Below are 18,546 nucleotides of genomic sequence, written 5' to 3'. Positions count from 1 at the left end.
AATTCTGAAAATTCATAATTTTGAATTTGTTTCATAAATTCCATTTCATATTTTATTCTTGTTAAGATTTATTTTTCATTCATAAATCCAATTTTTATTGGATTTTTAGAGTTGTTTATGATTTATTAAAATTTGGTAAAATTTTGATCTTTTATTAAATGTAAAAAGACCAAAATACCCCTCTGGACCCCTATTGGGCCCAGCCCAATAACTTAACCCAGGGACGGCCCAATAAGGCTGGCCCCCTTTTGGGTTCGGTGGCGCCTAAGCGGCCCACCTCACTCTCCTCACTCGGCCCTCTCACTCGCTCGTCTAACCCTAACCGTCCGGCGACTCCCGTGGCGATGGCGTCGCCGCCATGGCCGCCGCCTGCTCCGGCCATCGCCGGGCTCCCCGCCGTAGCCACCTACCGAACCTGAACCGCCACGAGCAGATCTATCGATCTGTCCGTGCAGTTTCTCCCTTCTCGTCCTCTCCTGGCGAATCGCCTCCGATCTGGATCCACTAGAGAATCGCCTCGGACGATTTGGTGGTCTCCGGTGAACTCTCGTCCTCGCCGTCGACGTACGCGCCCCCGAGACCGACCTGGTGCGGTGCCGCTTGCGTGCAGTCTTTGTTGTCTCCGTGCCGTCTTTCTTTGTGGTGGTGTTCGTGCTCGTCGGTGTAACGCCGGTGCCTACCCTGGGTCTTGCACCGCTATGGCCGCGCGAGCACCGCCTCGCCATGCCATAGCCTTCGCCACCAGGCGCATGTAAGTGTTCTGCTCCTCCTCCTTCTCTTCTCCATGTCCGTGCTCCTCCCAAGCTACTATGCCTCTTCTTCCTCCTGTTTTACCGCTCTCTGGTGATCCCGTGATCACACGTAGCCTTGCCATGACCGCCTAAGTTGCCCGTGCTTCCATTTTTCTCGCAAGCTATGGCCAATCTACCAATTTCTGCTTGGCAGTCTTTGCCTTGCTTTGTACATGCCAAGTGGTAATTATCTATTGCTTCTAGCATGCTCGACCTTGCTATGCTATGTTGTGCTTGCTTATGGGCTTGATATACCATGTCGTTCATGCTTATGAGCTTGCTATGCCATCGGTCTATCATGCTTGCTTGTCTAGGTGTACTTGTGTTGCATCTGTGACACTTGTGTGTGTGCCAGAGGTGCCTGTGATATGCTTCAGTGCTATCTCTGCAAGCCAATGATCCATTGGATCATTCCTTGCTTGTTGGTTAACCTCTCTGTGTAACTTGGCTTGCTATGATTGATCAATTTGATCAATTAATTGTCGATGATTAACTTCGCTAATACTATGACTATATGAGTTAATTATCTGGTGATGCCGATGCTCAAGCATCACCGTGTCGTTGCTTACTTGTGCCGTTGCTTATCTTAGCTACCTAGACTTGTTCTAGTGGCTATAGATTAATCGTGTTGCTTAACAAAGGTGTTACTGTCATGCTTAGCATGGATCTGTGATAAATTCATGCTTGTATTACTTAAATGATGATGAACTGCTTATGCAGTGATGATTAAGTTACTTGCTTGCAAATGATTTGACTGTTCATGATTATCTAGCAAGCAAAATAGAATCTGAATCCATTTCTGGATAGTGATGTGATATATTTGGCTTTCTCTTATTTGATGCTAAGTGTGATGTGACCTCAGTAGCCTTGCTACTGATTAGTTGCTCACTTATTTGGTTGGATCTTGTGGGCTACTCAACTTTGCTTGCATATTTGGGGATCATACTAACTATGAATGCCAATATGCTTGCCTGTGATGAAATCTAGGGTTTTACTGATGGTTATGTGCCTAGGATTTTCTGTGTAGTCTATACTAGCTGCTATTTATTGCAATACATCTACTGGTGCTATCTGTGCATCAGATCTTGCTTCGTGCACAAGATGCAGATTCTGGATGGTTTCTATTTTGGTGGCTTTTTAGACTAGCAGTGATCCTTGGTGAAAACCAAGTGATGATTCACCCTGTTGAGCATCTGCTCAACCCCATGACTATGTCATGCATATTTTATGGATTAGATCCATTGGATCTACTCCAGGAACTTGGTATACCTTGTTCCAGCTCCTAGTATGAGATTTTGTGTTGATGCAGACTTGTGGTTTGCTCACAGCCCTTCACCTCCAGGTCTAGTTGATCTTCTAGGTCACCATGATTTCTGGTGGCTTAAGTGGTTGTGTGGTTTGATTCTGTTCTTGCTCCGTAACCGGATGAATCGAGCTTGTTCTTGCTTCACCCTTACCTCGGTGAATCTTATCTCGGTCGACCGGTTATGATTTCTAGGGTTTGTGCCCCTTTTATATGAACCCTGCTTCTATCCTTGCATTGACACACAAGCCTGGCTTGCTTGGTGACTATGCTGTTGCATGGCCTTCTTTGTTGCTGCCTAGCACACTTGAGCTGTGTGCTCTCATATTCTCAAACTTGAGCCCCCTGGTGTGCTCAGGTTTGGTCTCATTGCTGCCCTTATCTTGTGCTGTCCTTGGTTTTGGACAAGCACAAGTGTCTTTATGACAGTTTGCACCGTCCAAACTGAATCTTGTGTTATTTGCTAACCGTCCAAATCAATCTTTGGCTAACACTAACATTCTGGCTAGTGTTGATTCTTTGTTTTGCAGGTTTGAAGATGGACATGACCATGAAGAAATACTTCAAGTCATATAGTCTAGGTTTTAGTTTAGGAATCATATTGTAATCTTCATTTTTATTTCTGTTTATTATTCATCAATTCTTGTATCAAGAATTTTGTAAAGACAATGTAATTTGTGTTGTGATATCAATAAAGCCCAAGTTTTTGTTTATGAGCTTTTGATGTATATAATGTTTATATTCGAATATACATTGTATTTAAGATTCACTTTGAAATTCAAAGTTGTTTGAATTCATGAGTTGTGTTTAAATTATGCATTCCTTTTATATTGTTCAATGCTTATTGTTAAATGTATTAGCACTTGTCAAATGAAATCAATTCCCCAAATCAACAAGATACAAAAGAGATCATGTCGAAATTGCCCTAACTCACATTGCCTAACCCTAAGTGCAAAATGAGAGAGAACCTCGATCCCTCTTAGGTTTAGTTGCAATAAGGCGCGAAAATTTCCCCCGTTTTGCGATAGAATGCACATCCCATTTCTAAATCTACCCTTCGTTGTTCCTATGTTCTGGGTTATTACAGCCTCTCCCCTTAATGTAAACTTCGTCCGAAGTTAAGATTGGTACCTGAACATCTCGGGGTAAGACTTCCTTAATTCTTCTTCCGTCTCCCAAGTTGCTTCTCGCTCCGGATGATGTTGCCATTGCACTTTACAGTATTTGATTGCCCTGTTTCTTAACTTCTTCCATTGTACTTCTAAGATCTTTTCAGGCCTTTCCACATAAGTTAAATCAGATTGCAATTCTATTTCCTCATATGTGATAGGATCATCCGGTGCCTTCAAACACTTTCTGAGTTGTGAAACATGAAATACATTATGAACTTGACTTAGTTGTGCCGGTAACTCCAACTCAAAAGCTGTTCCTCGATTCTGACTGATTATCTTAAATGGTCCAATATATCGAGGGCTTAATTTTCCTTTTACTCCGAACCTCTTAAGTCCTTTCATTGGGCTAACCTTCAGATAAACCATGTCTCCCACTTTGGGTTCCCAATCTCTTCTCTTTAAGTCAGCGTAACTCTTCTGACGACTCTGAGCTATTTTAAGTCTATCCCGGATCACCTCGATGACGTCTTGTCTCTCCTTGATGTAGTCCGGTGTAAATTCCTTGTTCTCTCCGGTTTCATACCAACAAATTGGCGATCTACACTTCCTTCCGTACAATGCTTCGTACGGTGCCATCTGGATGCTACTCTGATAACTATTATTATATGAGAACTCTGCTAAAGGTAAATGATCCTCCCATGAGCCTCCAAAGTTCAGAGCACAAGCTCTAAGCATGTCCTCAAGTATCTGATTGGTTCTTTCGGTTTGTCCTCCGGTTTGTGGATGGTATGCTGTACTGAAATCCAACTTGGATCCCAAAGATTCTTGTAGTTGTTTCCAGAATGCTGATGTGAAAATCGAACCTCTATCTGAGACTATCTTCCTTGGTACTCCATGCTTACTCACAATTTCCTTCACATAAATATCCACAAGCTTTTCTGCAGTATCTTTTGTGTTTACGGCTATGAAATGAGCACTCTTGGTAAGTCTGTCCACTATTACCCATATCATATCCTTCCTCTTACTAGTCATTGGTAAACCAGTAACAAAATCCATTCCTATTTCATCCCATTTCCATTCCGGTATCTCTAGTGGTTTGAGTAATCCCGCAGGACTCTGATGCTCTGCCTTTACTCGTTGACATGTATGACATTCCGAGACATATTGTGCTATTTCTCTTTTCATGTTGTTCCACCAGAACATCTCCTTCAAATCCATATACATCTTAGTACTTCCCGGATGTATTGAATACGGGGTTTCATGTGCTTCCTTTAATATGATTGACTTTACTTCTGGATCATCTGGTACACAGATCCTTTTCTGGAAGTATAATGAATCAAAATCCCCTAGATGGAATTCCGATGGTCTTCCTTCGCCAATCCTCTTGATTTCCTCTTGGATGAACAAATCATCCGTTTGCTTTCGGATAATCTCATATTTCAAGTCGGAGTACATCTCATCCATAATCCTCATGGTTGCTATACTTCCTTTGACGTTACCTTGAATAAACAAAATTTGAGCATCTTCTAATTCTTTCCGAAGTTCTTTTGGAATCTCCCATTCCGTAGGTTGATTCTCCGTACTCTTCCTACTTAGGGCATCTGCTACTACATTAGCTTTGCCTGGTGTATAGTTGATCTTAAGGTCGTAATCCTTAATCAACTCCAACCATCTCTTCTGTCTCATGTTTAATTCTTTCTGGGTGAAGAAATATTTCAAACTTTTGTGATCGGTGTATAACTCACACTTGGATCCATATAGAAATTGTCTCCAACTCATCAAAGCATACACAACTGCCGCTAACTCGAGATCATGTACTAGGTAGTTGTGTTCATGTGGTTTTAACTGTCTTGATCCATAAGCTATTACCTTTCGATCTTGCATAAGAACACATCCAAGTCCATTCTTGGAAGCATCACAATACACCGTGTAATCCTTTCCAGGTTCAGGAACTGCTAACACTGGTGTTGTGGTTAACTTATCTTTGAGGGTTTGGAAGCTGACTTCACACTCATCAGTCCACACAAATGGAGTATTTTTCTTGAGTAACTTGGTCATTGGTCCTGCAATCTTCGAAAATCCCTCTATGAATCTCCGATAGTAGCCTGCCATACCCAGAAATCCTCGTATCTCCTTAGCATTTTTAGGTGATTTCCATTCCAATACGGACTGAACCTTGCTTGGATTCACCGCTATGCCTTCTTTGGTTATGACATGTCCAAGAAATTCAACACTATCTAACCAAAATTTGCACTTGCTGAACTTCGCATATAGCTGATGTTCCCTCAAAGTTTGCAGAACTATCTTCAAATGCTTGGCATGTTCTTCTTTATCTTTGGAATAGATTAGAATATCATCTATGAACACTATCACAAACTTGTCCAAGTACTTCATGAATATCTTGTTCATCAAATTCATGAAAATTGCTGGTGCATTTGTTAGTCCAAATGGTACAACCAAGTATTCATGGTGTCCATACCTTGATACAAATGCTGTTTTTGGTACATCTTCCTTCTTGATCTTGATTTGATGGTATCCTGACCTTAAATCTATCTTTGAGAAGACTCCCGCTCCTTGAACTTGATCAAAAAGGTCTTGAATTCTAGGTAAAGGATACTTGTTCTTGATAGTTACATTGTTCAAATTTCTATAATCTCCACACATCCTCTTTCCTCCATCTCTTTTATCCACAAAAATAACTGGTGTACCCCATGGTGACACACTTTCTTGAATAAATCCCTTCTGTTCCAGTTCATCTATCTGAGCTTTCAGTTCCACTAACTCCTTTGGCCCCATTTTATATGGTGGTTGTGCTATTGGTGCTGTGCCTGGAATCAGATCGATTGTGAATTCTATCTCTCTATCGGGTGGCATTCCCGGTAGTTCCTTAGGAAATACATCCTTAAACTCATTCACTACAGGAATATCTTCAATTCTCACTTCCTTCAGGCTATTTAGTTCCAATCCGATCTCCAACTCACTGTACTTATCTCCTTGGAACACTATTCGACCTCCGATGGAGTTGCGAAGTGATACTGTTTTGTCTCCACAGTTAATCACCGCTCCATTTTCTGTCAACCAATCCATCCCTAAGATGACTGATATGTCCTTCATGGGTATAATGAATAGGTCCGCGAAATACACACAGTCACATATGGTTAGGACTTGTGCTTCTTTCACGTGGGTTACTAAGATCGTTCCCCCCGCAGATAGAACAGTTATAGGGGTTTCTAACTTAGAACATCTAAGCCCGAATTTTTCCACAAATTCCAATGCAAGAAATGATGTGGTTGCTCCAGTATCAAATAATACTTTGCCAGGATGAGTAAGAATGCTTAGCGTACCTAAGATTGTTTGATCCGACTCTTCCACTTGTTCCAAAGATGTGCAATTCAGCTTTCCATAAGGCTTTCCCCTCTTATTGTTGTTGTTGTTGTAGTTGCGATTGTTGTTGTTGTTGTTGTTGTTGCGGTTGTTGTTGTTGTTTCCACCTCGTCCTCCAGAGCTCTGTCCGCTCCAGGATGACTTGTTTGGACACTCCGGTTTGATGTGTCCTTCCTTCCCACAACCATAACAAATGATTCTGGGTTTCTGACAATCCTTCTGCAAATGACCCTTTAGACCACAATTGTTGCAGATGATCTGGTTGATTGGGTTCTGACTCTGACCTCCCCGGTTGTATTGGTTACCAGTAGTAGGTCGGTATCGGGGTTTGAAACTCCGATCAGGTATTGGTTTACTGATTGGGTACTTCCTTGGCTCTATACGAGCCCTCTTCCTCCTGTCCTCCTGAACTTGCCAGTAATCATCCTCGAAAGTGATTGCCGAGTCAATCAGTTCCTGGAATTCGGCAACCGTGCCAACCTCAGTTGCATCTTCATGTATGGATTCATGCCTTTCATGAACCGCTTCTTCCTCTTCTCCTCTGTATCTACATCCTCCGGTGCATACCTGGATAACCTATTGAAATCCCGAACATACTGCATGATTGGTGCAGTATTCTGTCTTAGTTCTTCAAATTCCCTCTTCTTCAGCTCCACCACGCTGTCCGGAACATGAGCATCCCGAAACTTCTTCTTGAACTCCTCCCAGGTGAATACCTTATCTGGAGGGTGTACTGCTACAAGGTTCTCCCACCATGATGCTGCTGGTCCTGACAACAGATAAGTGGTGTATCTAATCTTCTCCTCATCGTTGCAACCAACGGTCTTCAACTTCCGTTCCGTATCCATGAGCCAATCTTCAGCGTCCATTGGTTCTGGAGCTGATGTAAATGGTAGTGGTCTTGCATTTTGAAAGTCCGATAGTGTTACCCCCTTGCCTTCATTACCCCTATCATTGATGACGTGGGTAAAGAAATCTTGCATGTTCTTGCTCTGGCTTTCTTGGTAACGCCTCCTATCCTCCTCCATTGACCTCATATACTGTTGGAAGTCTGGGTGCAACATTGGGTGTGGTGGTGGTGGTGCGTTCTCTGCTCTAGCTGCTGCATCTGCCTCCTCTTTCTCTCTGGCTTCCCGCTCTCTGCGAGCCTCTTCGGTTTCTACTAACGCCATTTCCCCCTAGTCCTGCAACAAAGAGCGATTACTCATAATTACACCATGCGAATGTTTTCTGAGCTCAACTCATTGCCCAGAACTAGTCACACAATAAAATCAAGAAGCAAATCCAAAGCAAACATTTATTATGTATATACTTTGTATAATACATAACACACTCACAAACTTATATTACATGTGGTATATATAAACCACTTATTTGGCTCAAAGCCCAAGCCAACGGGAATTTAAAATACGTTCTATTACAATACCACCTAGATTACTTTATTCTTCCCTGGAGCTCTACTCCTCCTCATCATAGCTCGCCTCCGCGTACATCCCTGGGGTCCATCCGGTACAACGGTCTGTCCTCCGAAGACCGTCCGGAATGAAAGTTCTTCCCGTAGGTATGTAGTCTGAATCGGACGAAGTGCCGAGACAGAGATCTCGTCATGCCAAAGTAACTAGATAAAGACTCATACATATCCCCCGGTGGAATACGGCTCCTCTTCTCCAGGTCATCCATGGAGGATTCCTATTCACTTGACCCCTCATCTTCTTCTTCTTCTTTTTCTTTGTTCCGTAGCTCTCACCTACGACGCATCGGGATGTTTTGGGTAATCCCATCTCCAAATCTAAAGAAAAGGAGTTGGTGTCTTTCGCATTCGCCCATAGCTTTGGTTAACATTCTGGTTAACCGCATCACTCTCATCTCCGTATCACATGGAATTGGCTCCTCCTCATCACCGAAAGGTTCCCGAAACGCCAACCCGTCGAGTTCTCGATCGGTGACTCCGAGCAGCTTTATGTTCCATGAATGGTCTCCCCATATCCAAAAGATCATACGATGCTGACACGTGTGGATAGTGCGGAACAAAGTTAGGTGTAAGTGGATCTCTTGTAAGTGGATTTCTCTTGGACCACTGGTCACTCAAATCTACATCGCTGTCTGGGTTAAAGAAAGGTGTAGTATGTTGTGGTTGTGCCCTCAAATCACGCATCCGAGTTTGGACTTTATCGTGGTCCGTGAACTCAGCTAGCATGTGGTCAATCTCACCTCTCATCTTCATGTGTAAAAGATACATCGTGGTCAATAAAGACTTACAGCTATCCATGTGCTGTGCTGCAGCTTCAGGACTTCTGTGTGCTAACACTAAATGATTAAGAGTGGGATCCTCATCTTCCTCGGCATGAGGTATATGAGAAAACTCTGAACATAGCAGTTCTACTGACTTGTGCTGCCTTATCTCAAGGATTGCCTTGAATAGGCCCATATGGTAGGCTGTGGTGATAGTTTTGGCTTCTCCGTATGGCATTATACGACTCATCAGCAGTTTTTCTGGTAGTTGAACCGATACTCGCACTTGGCTAGGATTTCCCCATCATAATAGGTATACTTGATAACAGTATCCGTGGATCACAATGAAGTTCCTTCAGCATCCCACACAGGAGAGCTGTTATTGGTCCATCATAATCACCGAGCCAACCCTCAACCTTCCTCAAAGTCCTCTTAGGAAAAGTATTCGCCATTATGGCTGTATACAAAAGCAGAATATTAGTGGTGATAATGCAGCATAATAGCTATAATAAAGAATCATCGCACTAAAATATATGGTTTTGCTATTCTCAAGTGAATAATCACCATATTTCTAGAGAATCCTTTACTATTTCTACTAGACTCCTACAGGTTTCTTCCCTATACTAGGTTTTTCCAACCTAAGGTCGCAACATTTGCTCGATACCACCGCGGTGACCCAAAGATACCACCGCATGTTGTAGTATACAAGTCGTTGATATGATCCTTGTGAAGGGGCTTCCTCACAAATTGCCATATCCCTCGTAGTGGTACAAACGAAACATTGCAGGTCATAACACTCCATACTTTATTACAAACATTGTCTTAACAAGTTGGTATTCTCACAGGTCCTATGAGAACACCCTAAGATACTACTTAAGTACGATTACAACTCATAACAAATATAAAGAGCTCAACAACTTATTTAGGTAAGTTCTACGCTGCTCGGCTCTATGATGCTAGGGTATGTCACTACTCCTCCACCTCCGTGTCATCTGGTCCGTAGACTATTCCATAGTCTACGCCTTCCACTCCGCCGGTAAGATCAGGTTCTTCGTAGACCAGCTCGTAGCTTCCTTCTGGTGCTCCATCGTTGATAGCCTCCACTTCCGGATCACGCCTAGCAAGGGTGTCGAAAGAAAGTGAGTACAGAGGTACTCAAGCAAGTTCTAAAAGAATAAAAGGTGTTTGATGCACTAGCTACGACCATTGATCAGAAATCGCAGGTCAATGCATGTTTTGAAAACATTTCTTAAAAAGGATGCTTTTATTATGAAAACTATGCCCGTCAGTCTTCACAGTTGACCCGTAACTTCGTGGAGTTCCTTTCCTGCCGCGTTCGCAGTTCCCTTCCCGGAACAAGGAGTGACAGCCACAATTTGATACACTCTGCAGAGGTGCGTTACTTTTCCCACAAGAGATCTCACCCTTTTTGCCATCCGTAGGGACTTGCCCCCGTTCACACTTCCTTTGGTGTGAGGCCAGGTAGAAAGATCCAAGCCCACACCGCCTTCTCCGCGACTGCAAACCCACCCTTTTGTCCACCCGCACACCTCCAGTAGACTTCCCCCGATAATACGGCTTTACTCATGGTGTACTTTGGACAATCCTTCATAGATCGTAGAGCCATCATCACTAATGGATGGGGATTTAAAAGGCTATCCCAACCTACGGCAGTGCCTCCAGCACCCCGCCGGCTCTACCAATCCGTTGGCGTGCAGAAGGGAAAAGATACAGCTGGCTTTTCTAGAGCCATTATAGATCTCATGGTCAACGCGGTTTGTACGGCGCTAGAATCACTGGACGGCATTGGTAATTTAATCCTAGGGTGATATAACCCATTGCAATGGAACCTCCACCATATCAACACATACCATGGTTCCATTGCCAGCCACATAGTCATATTCATAGTTGGAAAATAACATTTCATTTGCGATGCAGGAATGATAAGTATATAGCTTTGCATTAAAGTAGTAGAAAATAATCAAGTTGACATGAGCAAGGGTGAACTTGCCTGTGGACTGCGAGATAGTGCAGTTCAATGCAGTTGATGGAACCTGGACCTCGGGTTCTGTAAGAAGCATCATTGTCCGGTAAGGACAATGTTATAAAAATCCAAATAATGCAATCATGGATGGATTATTTTATGTTGAGTCCCTTTACCCCAATGAGTTAGTACAATTTAGGGTTGTATTTAAGATTTATGTCTTTGACGGTAATTTACAATTGATTTAAAAGTATTAATCATTGTGATTCACACAAAGTACAACAATTCAAAGTAAAATGATTTTACTTGATGATTACCTTAGTCATTCCAAAATAATTTGAAATTATAGAGTGAACTCTATAGTTTTTGGAATAAAAAGGAGTATAGTATTTTTTTCTGGGAAAAATACCCTCTTTCAAAAGAAATGACTTGGATTAGTAGAATTTCATTTTGAAATGTTTGAAAATAAGTATTTGAACTTATTTGAGATTTTTCCTTGAATTTTAATTACAAGGAAATAATAATTCTAAATTCCAAGTTATTATTTAAATTCTGAAAATTCATAATTTTGAATTTGTTTCATAAATTCCATTTCATATTTTATTCTTGTTAAGATTTATTTTTCATTCATAAATCCAATTTTTATTGGATTTTTAGAGTTGTTTATGATTTACTAAAATTTGGTAAAGTTTTGATCTTTTATTAAATGTAAAAAGACCAAAATACCCCTCTGGACCCCTATTGGGCCCAGCCCAATAACTTAACCCAGGGACGGCCCAATAAGGCTGGCCCCCTTTTGGGTTCGGTGGTGCCGAAGCGGCCCACCTCACTCTCCTCACTCGGCCCTCTCACTCGCTCGTCTAACCCTAACCGTCTGGCGACTCCCGTGGCGATGGCGTCGCCGCCATGGCCGCCGCCCTGCTCCGGCCATCGCCGGGCTCCCCCGCCGTAGCCACCTACCGAACCTGAACCGCCACGAGCAGATCTATCGATCTGTCCGTGCAGTTTCTCCCTTCTCGTCCTCTCCTGGCGAATCGCCTCCGATCTGGATCCACTAGAGAATCGCCTCGGACGATTTGGTGGTCTCCGGTGAACTCTCGTCCTCGCCGTCGACGTACGCGCCCCCTGAGACCGACCTGGTGCGGTGCTGCTTGCAGTACCAGTGACGTCGTCTCCGTGCCGTGCTGCTGTGGTGGTGTTCGTGCTCGTCTGGCATGTAACGCCGGCGCCTACCACGGGTCTTGCAGCTGCTATGGCCGCGCGAGCACCGCCTCGCCATGCCATAGCCTCGCCACCAGGCGCATGTAAGTGTTCTGCTCCTCCTCCTTCTCTTCTCCATGTCTGTGCTCCTCCCAAGCTACTATGCCTCTTCTTCCTCCTGTTTTACTGCTCTCTGGTGATCCTGTGATCACACAGAGCCTTGCCATGACTGCCTAAGTTGCCCGTGCTTCCATTTTTCTGCAAGCTATGGCCAATCTACCAATTTCTGGTACTGGCCAGTGCTGCCTTGCTTGCTGTACATGCCAGGTGGTAATTATCTATTGCTTCTAGCATGCTCTGACCTTGCTATGCTATGCTGTGCTTGCTTATGGGCTTGATATACCATGCTGTTCATGCTTATGAGCTTGCTATGCTTACTGGTCTATCATGCTTGCTTGTCTAGGTGTACTTGTGTTGCATCTGTGACACTTGTGTGTGTGCCAGAGGTGCCTGTGATATGCTTCAGTGCTATCTCGCAAGCCAATGATCCATTGGATCATTCCTTGCTTGTTGGTTAACCTCTCGTGTAACTTGGCTTGCTATGATTGATCAATTTGATCAATTAATTGTCGATGATTGCTTACCTGGCTAATACTATGACTATATGAGTTAATTATCTGGTGATGCTGATGCTCAAGCATCACTGTGCTGTTGCTTACTTGTGTTGTTGCTTATCTTAGCTACCTAGACTTGTTCTAGTGGCTATAGATTAACTGTGTTGCTTAACAGTGTGTTACTGTCATGCTTAGCATGGATCTGTGATAAATTCATGCTTGTATTACTTAAATGATGATGAACTGCTTATGCAGTGATGATTAAGTTACTTGCTTGCAAATGATTTGACTGTTCATGATTATCTAGCAAGCAAAATAGAATCTGAATCCATTTCTGGATAGTGATGTGATATATTTGGCTTTCTCTTATTTGATGCTAAGTGTGATGTGACCTCAGTAGCCTTGCTACTGATTGGTTGCTCACTTATTTGGTTGGATCTTGTGGGCTACTCAACTTTGCTTGCATATTTGGGGATCATACTAACTATGAATGCCAATATGCTTGCCTCGTGATGAAATCTAGGTTTTACCGATGGTTATGTGCCTAGGATTTTCTCGTGTAGTCTATACTAGCTGCTATTTATTGCAATACATCTACCGGTGCTATTCAGGCATCAGATCTTGCTTCTGTGCACAAGATCTGTATCTGGATGGTTTCTATTTTGGTGGCTTTTGGGACTAGCAGTGATCCTTGGTGAAAACCAAGTGATGATTCACCCTGTTGAGCATCTGCTCAACCCCATGACTATGTCATGCATATTTTATGGATTAGATCCATTGGATCTACTCCAGGAACTTGGTATACCTTATTCCAGCTCCTAGTATGAGATTTTGTGTTGATGCAGACTTGTGGTTTGCTCACAGCCCTTCACCTCAAGGTCTAGTTGATCTTCTAGGTCACCATGATTTCGGTGGCTTAAGTGGTTGTGTGGTTTGATTCTCGTTCTTGCTCCGTAATCGATGAATCGAGCTTGTTCTTGCTTCACCCTTACCCGGTGAATCTTATCTGGTCGACTGGTTATGATTTCTAGGGTTTGTGCCCCTTTTATATGAACCCTGCTTCTATCCTTGCATTGACACACAAGCCTGGCTTGCTTGGTGACTATGCTGTTGCATGGCCTTGCTGTTGCTGCCTAGCACACTTGAGCTGTGTGCTCTCATATTCTGAAACTTGAGCCCCCTGGTGTGCTCAGGTTTGGTCTGCTGCTGCCCTTATCTTGTGCTGTCCTTGGTTTTGGACAAGCACAGGTGTGTCATGTGACAGCTTTGCACCTTGTCCAAACTGAATCTTGTGTTATTTGCTAACTGTCCAAACTGAATCTTTGGCTAACACTAACATTCTGGCTAGTGTTGATTCTTTGTTTTGCAGGTTTGAAGATGGACATGACCATGAAGAAATACTTCAAGTCATATAGTCTAGGTTTTAGTTTAGGAATCATATTGTAATCTTCATTTTTATTTCTGTTTATTATTCATCAATTCTTGTATCAAGAATTTTGTAAAGACAATGTAATTTGTGTTGTGATATCAATAAAGCCCAAGTTTTTGTTTATGAGCTTTTGATGTATATAATGTTTATATTCTGGAATATACATTGTATTTAAGATTCACTTTGAAATTCAAAGTTGTTTGAATTCATGAGTTGTGTTTAAATTATGCATTCCTTTTATATTGTTCAATGCTTATTGTTAAATGTATTAGCACTTGTCAAATGAAATCAATTCCCCAAATCAACAAGATACAAAAGAGATCATGTCGAAATTGCCCCAACTCACATTGCCTAACCCTAAGTGCAAAATGAGAGAGAACCTCGATCCCTCTTAGGTTTAGTTGCAATAAGGCGCGAAAATTTCCCCCGTTTTGCGATGGAATGCACATCCCATTTCTAAATCTACCCTTCGTTGTTCCTATGTTCTGGGTTATTACAGGTGGGCATGATGCTACCCTGAATTTTTGTGACCCCCCAAAACTAGCAAATACGAGAGAGGCATCCAAAGAAACACACTCGTCCCCTCCCCCCCCCCAATTTGAAATCCAGCCAAAGGTGTATCAAAAAAGGCAATCGAAAAGCATGGATTGTTCATCTTTTTCTATATAGTTAGGGTTAGGGTTTATGGTTTATAGAGATGCACATATTTTCATTTCACATTTGTGATGTACAATAATACATAGGTAAGATTCCAAGCATGACCTTTGTTAGAATAACCTTTAACGTGTTCTCTCACCTTTAGATTCAAATGGGCATAAACATTCAGAAAAAAATAAAAAAAATGAAAAACCAAAGCACATAGTCTTCTTATGTCATATAGTAAGAATTGAAGTTGATAAACAAGGTCTAGACATATTCAAACCAGTCAAATCATGTATCAACACCTAACCCTAAACTTTATCTTATGAAGTCAAGCATGAAGAGAAATGGTTTTGGGTTTCAAACATGGAAATTTCAAAAACCTCCCAAAAGCTTCATTTTAGAGTGACTAAGAAGGATACAGGCTTACCTTTTCATTTTCATGTTTTAAACTTGTTTAAATCCTGGTCAAAACTAGGATTTGAACGAGATTCAAATGGGTATAAAAAAATAAAAAACGCACATAGCCTTTTTATGTCATATAATGCATGAGCACTCAAGTTGATAAACATGGTCTAGACATATTCAAACTAGAAAAATTATGTATCTACCCTGGCCCTAACCTTAAACTCTGTATTATGGAGTCAAGCATGAAGAGAAGTGGGGTTTTGGGTTTCAAACATGGAAATTTCAAATTGATGAACAAGTTCTAGGCATATTCAAAACTCTAAAAAGCATGTATCTACCCCCTAACCATAAAGTCGGTCGATCTTACGAAGTCTATTGGTTTCAAACATGGAAATTTCAAGAACCTCCCAAAAGCTTCATTTTAGAGTGACTAAAAAAGATCCATGCTTGCCTTTTCATTTTCATGTTTTAAAATTGTTTAAATCTTGGTCGATCAAACCTACTAGCTAGTATTCAACCAAGATTCAAATGGGCATAAAATAAAATAAAACAGAAAATGAAAACCAAAGCACATAGCCTTCTTATGTCATATATAGTAAGAATTCAAGTTGATCCACAAGGTCTAGACATATTCAAAACAGAAAAAAGCATGTATCGATCTACCCCTAACCCTTAACTTTGTCTTATGAAGTCAAGCATGAAGAGAAGTGGTTTTGGGTTACAAACATTATATTGAGATTTCAAGATCGAACCCCCCAAAAGCTTCATTTTAGAATGACTAAGAAGGATCCAGGCTTGCCTTTTCATTTTCATGTGTTTTAAACTTGCTAAAATCTTGGTCAAACCTAGGACTTAACCAAGATTCAAATGGGCATAAACATTCAGAAAAAATCAAAAAATGAAAACCAAAGCACATAGCCTTCTTATGTCATATATATATAGTAAGCATTCAAGTTGATCGATATGAACAAGGTCTAGACATATTCAAAACAGAAAAAGCATGTATCTACCCCTGGCCCTTAACTATATATGTCTTATGAAGTCAGGCATGAAGAGAAGTGGTTTTGGGTTTCAAACATGGAAATTTCAAAAACTTCCCGCCAAAAGCTTAATTTTAGAGTGAATAAGAAGGATCCAAGCTTAATTACCTTTTCATTTTCAGGATTTATGCTTGTTTAAATCTTGGTCAAACATAGGATTTGACCAACACACATATAGTCTTCTTATGTCATATAGTAAGCATTCAAGTTGATAAATAAGCATGCATGTCTAGACATATTCAAATTAACCCGACAAATCATGTATCTACCCCTAACACCCTAAACTCTGTCTTATGAAGTCAACCATGAAGAGAAGTGGTTTTGGGTTTCAAACATTGAGATTTCAAGAACCCCCCAAAAGCTTCATTCTAGAATGACTAAGAAGGATCCAGGCTTACCTTTTCATTTTATGTTTTAAACTTGTTTAAATCTTGGTCAAACCTAGGATTTGACAAGATTCAAATGGGCATAAACATTAATTCAGAAAAAAACAAAAAAATGAAAATACAACACACATATAGTCTTCTTATGTCATATAGTAAGCATTCAAGTTGATAAATAAGCATGCATGTCTAGACATATTCAAATTAACCCGACAAATCATGTATCTACCCCTAACACCCTAAACTCTGTCTTATGAAGTCAACCATGAAGATAAGTGGTTTTGGGTTTCAAACATGGAAATTTCAAAAACATCACAAAACCTTAATTTTAGAGTGACTAAAAAGGATCGAAGCTTACCTTTTCATTTTCATGTTTATGCGTGTTTAAATCTTGGTCAAACATAGGATTTGACCAAGATTCAAATGGGCATAAACATTCAGAAAAAAATAAAAAATAAAAAACCAACGCACATTAGTAGCCCAAAATCGAACCAGTAGTTGGATATTTTTGAACTTGATCTGTAGTAGTGGGCAAAACCCTAGATTAACCTATTTAATCATAGATTCGTAGGTCGATTTTTCTACTTTTTTATTATTACTATGCAGCACATGTGTGTTTGCCCGTCGAGTGAAACTCGAAGGAAAAAGAGGGATCACTCGGAAGGAGTGAAGAAGGGAGTGCATTATGGTGTCTCCCCTTTTTCGGGTGATGATGTTGACTGTTGTGCAGGTTTTGTCAGTGAGCAGGAGGTGCGAGCGAGCGAGCGAGTCGAGCGAGGCCGAGAATGAGAGAGGTTTTTTTTGTGAGAGGGACAACCGAAGGATCCTGAAGGACCCAGAGACTTCCAATACGCATCCTGATGCGTCTTCTCTTGACAAAGAAGATGGCTGGGAGTTTGCGTACCTACTGCACGTGACTTGTGCTCACTGAAGTGTGGGACCTCACGCATGGGCACCACACGTAAGTGACATACCTGTTGTGTAAAAACTCAGTTGATTATTATAGTGCATTAGAACAAAGTTACCTATGGACTAAAGGGTAGGAAATCCAAGTTAACTCATTTACATGACATTAATTTTTCCATGAAGCAAAGTTAACACATCTATCAATTGGTACATTTTGGAGTGACTAAGAAGGATCCATGCTTACTTATTCGTTTACACGTGTTAAACTTGTTTAAATCTTGCTCAAACCTAGGATTTCACCAAGATTCAAATGGGCAGGAAAATAAAAAACGGAAAAAATGAAAAACCAATGCACATAGTCTTCTTATGTCATATAGTAAGCATTCAAGATGATAAACAAGGTCTAGACATATTCAAACCAGACAAATCATGTATCTACTCCCTAACGACCCTAAACTATGTCTTATGAAGTAAGGCATGAAGAGAAGTGGTTTTGGGTTTCAACCATGGAATTTTCAAAAACCTCCCAAAAGCTTCATTTTAGAGTGACTAAGAAGGACCGAGGCTTACCTTTTCATTTTCATGTTTTAAACTTGTTTAAATCTTGGTCAAACCTAGCTAGTATTTGACCAAGATTCAAATGGGCATAAAATTCAAAAAATCAGAAAAATGAAAAACCAAAGCACATAGCCTTCTTATGTCATAAAGTAAGAATTCAAGTTGATCAACAAGGTCTAGACATATTCAAAACAGAAAAAAGCATGTATCGATCTACCCCTAACCCTTAACTCTGTCTTATGAAGTCAAGCATGAAGAGAAGTGGTTTTGGGTTACAAACATTATATTGAGATTTCAAGATCGAAACCCCCAAAAGCTGCTTCATTTTAGAGTGACTAAGAAGGATCCAGGCTTACCTTTTCGTTTTCATATTTTAAACTTGTTTAAATCCTGGTCAAACCTAGGATTTGACCAAGATTCAAATGGGCATAAAATTCAAAAAAATTAGAAGAATGAAAAACAAAAGCACATAGTCTAGCTTCTTATGTCATATAGATAGTAAGCATTCAAGTTGATAAACAAGGTTTAGACATGTGTTCAAACCAGACAAATCATGTATCTAC

This window comes from Lolium perenne, chromosome 1, assembly GCF_019359855.2.
Source record: "Lolium perenne isolate Kyuss_39 chromosome 1, Kyuss_2.0, whole genome shotgun sequence".
Taxonomy (NCBI): Eukaryota; Viridiplantae; Streptophyta; class Magnoliopsida; order Poales; family Poaceae; genus Lolium; species Lolium perenne.
This window is presented reverse-complemented; position numbering follows the sequence as displayed.